This window comes from Erpetoichthys calabaricus, chromosome 17 (genome assembly GCF_900747795.2).
Source record: "Erpetoichthys calabaricus chromosome 17, fErpCal1.3, whole genome shotgun sequence".
Lineage (NCBI taxonomy): Eukaryota > Metazoa > Chordata > Cladistia > Polypteriformes > Polypteridae > Erpetoichthys > Erpetoichthys calabaricus.
The window spans coordinates 52,836,535-52,843,553 of NC_041410.2; positions in this window are offsets into that span (position 1 = coordinate 52,836,535).

The window sequence follows — 7,019 nt, forward strand, 5'->3', positions numbered from 1 at the left end:
TTTAACTGTTGTATGCAGTTCACGTTTTGTTTTGAGGTAATCTGGTCTAAACAGAGATTGAAAAAAGTAGATCTGTTGTAGATCTATTGCAGGACTAATGTAATCTAATGCAGATTGAAAAAAGAAGTGGGCTCAGAATAGATCCTTGTGGTACCCAATACACAATATCATAGACATCCAAACTACACTCACCACAACTAACAAAAGAATTGTCTACATTTTAAATTCAGACACCAATTTAATACACTACCAGAGAGATCCACCTATTGTCTAAAATAATTTATAGGAATGCTGCGGTTTCTGGTGTCAATTTCTGAACTCTGGTCTAAGAGATTAACAATAAACAATAGCAATTAAACAATGGCCTATTTCAGTACTAACCTTCAAGGCATTTACCGTAGATACTCGCATATTAGTCGATCTCGCAGATAAGTCGAGTGTATTGTTTAAGCCGAAAATTACGAAATTTGTTATGACCCACGTATAAGTCGAGGGTAAAACTTGACAGCTATCAGAGATAGAGGGCGACAATCAGCTGTTAATGGCGACAAAACTCACTGTCACGTCACAGGCATTCCCTCTGTGCTTGGCGGAATGCTAGACTCGTTGACTCTGCAACTAATCCTTGCGTGTGCGTGAGTTGCGAAATGTAAACAAAGGCAAGATGGCGTCGATATGTCACAAGGGAGTGAAGCGAGTGCAGAAAAGAAAACACTCGGCAGACGATGTTTTGCACATTATCGCTGAGTCGGACTGTGATTTTTCAGAATCGGATTTTATTGACAGTGATCAGGAATCGAGCAAGAGAGTGAGAAGGCCGGCATCAGCTGATCGGACACCAGCTGATGCCGCGCCAGCTGATCGGCAGCCAGCTGAACGCATTCGCGCAGCCGATGCAGCTACAGCAAGGTTCGCGTGGGAGGAATACCCAGACATTAATCCGTGGAAGCCGAACTGGCAACCGGACTTCACAAGACAGCATGGCTTGCTGTTGGACATGACAGATCACCCGCTGCTGGACTACTTCAGGCTGCTTTCTCCTGATGCTGCTTTTCAGCTACTGTCAGACGAGACAAACAGGTAGGCAGAGAAATTTTTTGAATCGCGGGCTGCACTTGCATTGCATTGATAGAGTGCATTGCCTTGGTTCTTTTGATTACAAATCTGGTTGCACGTGGCAGCTAATGGTATGTTTGTTATCCAAAACCTGCAAAAGCTAATGCTCAAATTCAAGTATTTCACAGTTTAAAGAATTATTTAATGAAATTAGAAAAAAACTAGCTAATTAGCAATAGTATTGCTGGCTTATAATTATTTCAAAGACTATGGGAAACGGCAGATGACCGGTGACTTAACACCGTGAAGCGTTGAGTGTACAATGTCATTACCCAAATTCTATGGACAGTTGTGTTGCCCCGCGGATAAGTCGATTCTGTTTTTTTGAATGAATTTTAAGGCATAAATTTTTCGACTTATACGCGAGTATCTACGGTACTACTTTAACCAGTGCAGTTTCTGTAGTATGACTTCTTTGTAGAATTAGCACATACATAATAAGAATAAGACTGCTCTTCTACAAAATTCTGGTTTTGAAGATGCCACAGAAATGTGCCAAGTCACTTGTATACAGCTGCGTTCTGGCTTTGTCTGCTACTTGTGGAATGTCGTGTGGCGATCTAGCAATGGGACCTGAACGCAGGCTGTGAATCTGTGACCTCATCTGGGTAATCTCTAATTTTGTCCGCGAAACCTGTCGTTTCCTATGTGAGATGTGGTGTTATAAATTAAAGCTACCTTGATAATACTGTGTGCTCTAAGATGAGTCTCACTTCTTGTTAAACTGATCAATGTAATACTATAGTATTATGCTTAAAGCTATTACTCCAGGACCAATAATTTACTCTTTGCTACTTTTTTTGCTGCATGATATAGTTTCTGTGGCGATGGCATTGGTTTCTGTACTTGCACTGTGATTTTCTGTGTTAAGTTGCCTTAATGCTTTCTGTGGTTTTAGTCATTTGCACTCATTTCTAAATGCTTTTTACTATCAATGACAGCAATTCTGAAAGACTTTGCCTAAACTGTCCTTTGCCCTGGCAATTAGTGGGCATTTTAATGAATTGCCAGTTTGAAACACTGTATTTTGTAGTTAATTCAGTATTGGTATTCTAGTAGAAAAAGCGAAGGGCGTATGAAGAAAGCAGTTTTTTGATCCTTGACCCTCCTCTTTGTGTGTGGCCTCCATTATTAGCAGGCCGTCTTCAATCCCTGTTTGGTGTGGGAGGGGCCAAATGTTTGTGTTTTAAGATGCATTCCATATGTTGCCTGTGCCTCTGAGCAAGTGAAGGGCAAAGCACATCTGTTTCATGTCCTCTTACTGAACACAGCCAATTTCCTCATAATTGTATTGTCAGTTTAATGGCAGCCACTGCTGACCTGGGCAACGTCATCCTTTGTGTTCAGTCCATTTGAAAAATTAGATGGAAAGAATTTGTTCACCTTTGGGAGTGGATTGCTTTCAAGGTTTGTGCTTAGCCATCTGTACTTAAGATTTGTAGGACTCGTTTTCATTTGGTTATCATTTTTGTGCATTAGCTTATTTTCAGTACACGGCCAGTTAGGGGACCAGCTGTAACAAAAAGCAAATAAACAGCGGGTCTCATAATTTTATGTATCACTGAGCTGTGGTAAGTCTTTATAATGCCCCATTCTTTATTGTTTTCTTTTAAACCTGTCCTTCAATTTGCAAGAAAATATTTTTAAATTTATCTTGTCTGCTGGATTGAAATTTGTGTATCAAGTGAACAGTTTGATGGCAGTATTTGAACAGCTTATGCACACAATGTACCTTTTTCTAAAAGTAATATCATTCATGGTTATATACAATAAACAACACAGGGAATATTCAGATTCAACATAAATCTTTTATTCTGTGTACATTATTAATTGTAACTGCTGTACAAAATAAATAGTTTACAGTGTATCTCTTATTCTTAAGCGTGATATGTAAATTGCTAATTCTGAACAATGAAAGAGACCAGAGAGATAATACCAGTTAAAACAATGTAGCAGGCGCATTTGTTTCACCAATGCCATGTATGTTTAATTTTAGGACTCTTTTTAATTTATTAATTTCCTAAATAAATATTCCTTACTAATTCATTTTGTATATATGTATGTATGTATATATGTATATGTGTTATATATGTAAATGTGTTTATACACTAGCGACTGGGAGCCCGATCAAATTGGGCTACAAATTCTACGTTTGTGAAATCAATACTTTCTCTGCAAAGAATTGTTTGTTTTTTTTAAGTCCCTAAAATGATCTTGTTATCATGGCACTGATTTGTGCCTAAAATAGACCTTTTCAGCCGATGTAATGAAGAGCTTCCTGTTTAAACGGGGCTGAGAGATGTGAACTCAGCTCTTCGACGCACCTCATTTGATTTTTTCCGGCAAACAAATTTTCAAAACAAACTGTATTTTACGACTCTAATCAGAGTCGGAGTAATAATTATGTTGGCGTGGCGGATCATGTTCTGCCAGTCCCTGACTGGTGCATGGTTGATTAACGTCACCCACAATGTTGACATTTGGTTCAACGACCATTTCTATAGAATCCCAATCCATATACTGTACATCGGATTATCGAAAGGTTCGGAGTCCATTGGAACCTCGGTTGAACTGGCTGATTGCTGGGTAAATTCTGCTTGGTGGTCCATATCAAAAATTTCGTTATATACACAATTTTGAGTGAACACTCAATCGGACCCTTTAATGAGCATACCTTATGCAGGTGTCTCGATGACTTTGATTTTAATTTTGTCCTTGTTCTTTCCTCTTGAGAAAGCAACGTATAATTGGCCATGTGATAATACTGGCTGTGGCAAGTAAATTCCTACCTCATCAAAAGACTGACCTTGTGACTTATTAATGGTCATTGCAAATGCCAAGGTCAGAGGAAATTGTCGCCTTTTTATTTGAAAGGGTAGATCAGTCTCTGATGGTGAGAGATCAATTCTCGGCATAAGCATTGGTTTTCTAGCTGCTATACCTGTCAGGACTTTAGCAGAAATATAGTTTGCATGCAAGCGTTTGACAATTAATCTTGTGCCATTGCACAGACCCCTTTTGGGGTTCAAATTCCGTAGTAGCATGATAATAGCACCTACTTTCAGATACAACTCATGAATTGGCATTCCAGATGGAGTAAAAGTATTTAAGAGCTCGACAGGATAGTTTGCATTGTCTTCCTCATTGTCAGACACAATTGAATCAATGCTGATGTAAGTTCGTCTTTCTCCTTCGAGACGTGTAAGTACTTCTGCATTTATTCTGTGCACATCCTCATTCTTTGGAGTAAGAATGGCACGGTTGGCCAATGTTTGCATAGGCTGTCAAATGCGCCAGAGTGGTGCTCCGGAACTTTGTCCTCAGTAATATCTGTGTGATTGCACATGGCAATGCCGTGCCGCTTAGCATTTTCACGCCACAAGGCACGGGCTGCTCGATGTCTTTCAACCCGTGTTGCATTTGCAGCTGCTCGAGCTCCTTCAGTCGCTTGTGCACGGCTGGCACGATTTCTTTCAGCATTAGTAGCATTCTATAGCGCACATTCTTCATCTGTCCTTTGTGTCCGATTTGCACAATTTCTTTCAGTGTTAGTAGCATTTGTAGCCGCACGCTGCTCATCCGTTTCTTGTGCACGTTGTGTACATCTGGTCACATTAGCAAGTCTACGTTCCTTGTCAGTCATGTGACTTCATTTCCTACACATCCTTTCCGCGGCTGCTGCTGTTGTGGCTGCGTTGCAATCGTCACTCATTTTAGATCTGAGATCGGCTAAAATTTAAACAATGACTGTTGTTAATACCCAGTCGAGGTATTGACGCGAACACCATACATACGGATACTATCAAATTATATATAAGAATGCTCTGCTCCCCATAGTGGTAAGACGGATGAAGGGGACAGTCAAGTGGATGGAGGAAGAGGATCTAAGGGTACAGGAGGGAATGGCAACATGGAGGAGGTCAGACAGATATGGAGGGGCAAGGTTGTGGATAGCCTTAAAAGTTAACAGAAGAATTTAGAATTGAATGCGGAACTTAACTGGAAGCCAATGACGCTGCAAAACACGGGAGTGATATGGTGAACAGAGGGGGTTCTAGTAATGATGCGGGCAGCTGAATTCTGGACCAGTTGAAGCTTATAAAGAGACAAGGGGGCTCCGCCCCCTGCTCGCTTCGCTCCCCTACCCCTGGCGTTGGGTATCCTGAAATACATTAGTCGAGCTCGTTCGTTTTGGAGCCGTGCCCTCTTTGCTTGCGGCATTTTAGATGCGCGTTATAGGCGCCTGCGTTCATTGATTTTATCCAGGCGGGCTCGTGTTTGTATATCCGTCATTCGAGCTTGTTCGTTTTGAACCCGTGCCTGCTTTGCTTCCACAGTTTCAGACGCACGTTGTAGGCGCCTGCGTTCATTGATCTTATCCAGTTGGGCTCGTGTGTGTATCGTTGAGCTGTATTGTGTTTGAATTTGGTGTAAAGCGTTCAGCGGTTTGTACAATCCCAAGCAGCACATTATTCCTAACTTCACTCCGCAGTAGTGCCACTCACAATATGGCGGTGACGCCTGCGCCTTCCGTACTATCTGGGGTTTCACTATGCTGTGTAGTGTGGACGTTTGTGGCATCCGTACTCACTTCCGGTTTCACTTTGGGCGGGGCGCCGAATCCTGTTGTGTGTGTTCTCTGGGGCTGTGTGTTAGTTGAGCTGTATTGTGTTTGAATTTGGAGTAAAGCATTCAGTGGTTTGTACAATCCCAAGCAGCACATTATTCCTAACTTCACTCCGCAGTAGTGCCACTCACAATATGGCGGTGATGCCTGCGCCTTCCGTACTATCTCAGGTTTACGTTAGTTGAGCTCTTTCGTTTTTGTGGCTGCGGTGTTTTAGACGTGCGTTGTAGGCGCCTGCACCTTCCGTACTACGTCGGGTCTGACTATGTCGTGTAGTGTGGGCGTGTACGCTTCCGTACTCCTCCATCTGGTCTCGTGTCTGTGTGTTCGGCACCTGCGCACTATGTCTCCTGGGTCCATTGCCGTGTACCTGTGTCTGTGCCTTCCGGTTTAGCAAGAGACCTGCATCTGTGCCTTCCGGTTTACCATTCTCGGTTAGTAATATGGATTCGCGAGAAAGACCAAAGAAAAGGGAATTGCAATAATCCAGACGAGAAGTGACAAGGCTGTGAACAAGCCTTATAGCAGTGACAGCGGACAGTAGTGGTGTGGGGAGTGAGGGAAGGGCGAATACGATTAATGTTACGCAAGTGGAAATATGCAGACCGGGAGATATTATTGATGTGGGTCTGCAAAGATAAAGTACTGTCAAGGATGACATCCAGACTCTGTGGGGAAGGGGAGACAGAGGAATTATCAATAACAAATGAAAAATGATCAGTTTTGGATAATGTTGATTTAGTACCAATGAGGAGAACCTCAGTTTTGTCACTATTTAATGTAAGAAAATTTGAAGAAAACCAGGATTTGATTTCTGCTATGCGATCAATAAGTGAGGATGGTGGAAAGGAAGGAGTAGGTTTGCTAGTGAGATAGAGCTGGGTGTCATCAGCATAACAGTGGAAGCTAATGTTGTATTTACGAAAGATTACCAAGGGGAAGGAGGTAAACAATGAAAAGGAGGGGTCCCAGGACAGAGCCCTGGGGCACACCTGAAGTAACAGTGGTTGGTTGGGATGTGAAAGTTTTAAGCTGAACAAACTGAGTGCAGCCTGAGAGGTTGGATCTGAACCAATCTAGTGGAGTGTGGGTAATGCCAATCAAAGGTAATCTATTCAGAAGAGTAGTGTGACAAATAGTGTCAAAGGCTGCACTCAGATCAAGGAGGATGAGAATAGTAATTAAACCAGAATCAGCTGCCATAAGGAGGTCATTAGTAATTTTGTAAGTGCCGTTTCTGTACTGTGGAGGGGACGAAAACCAGACTGGAACTGTT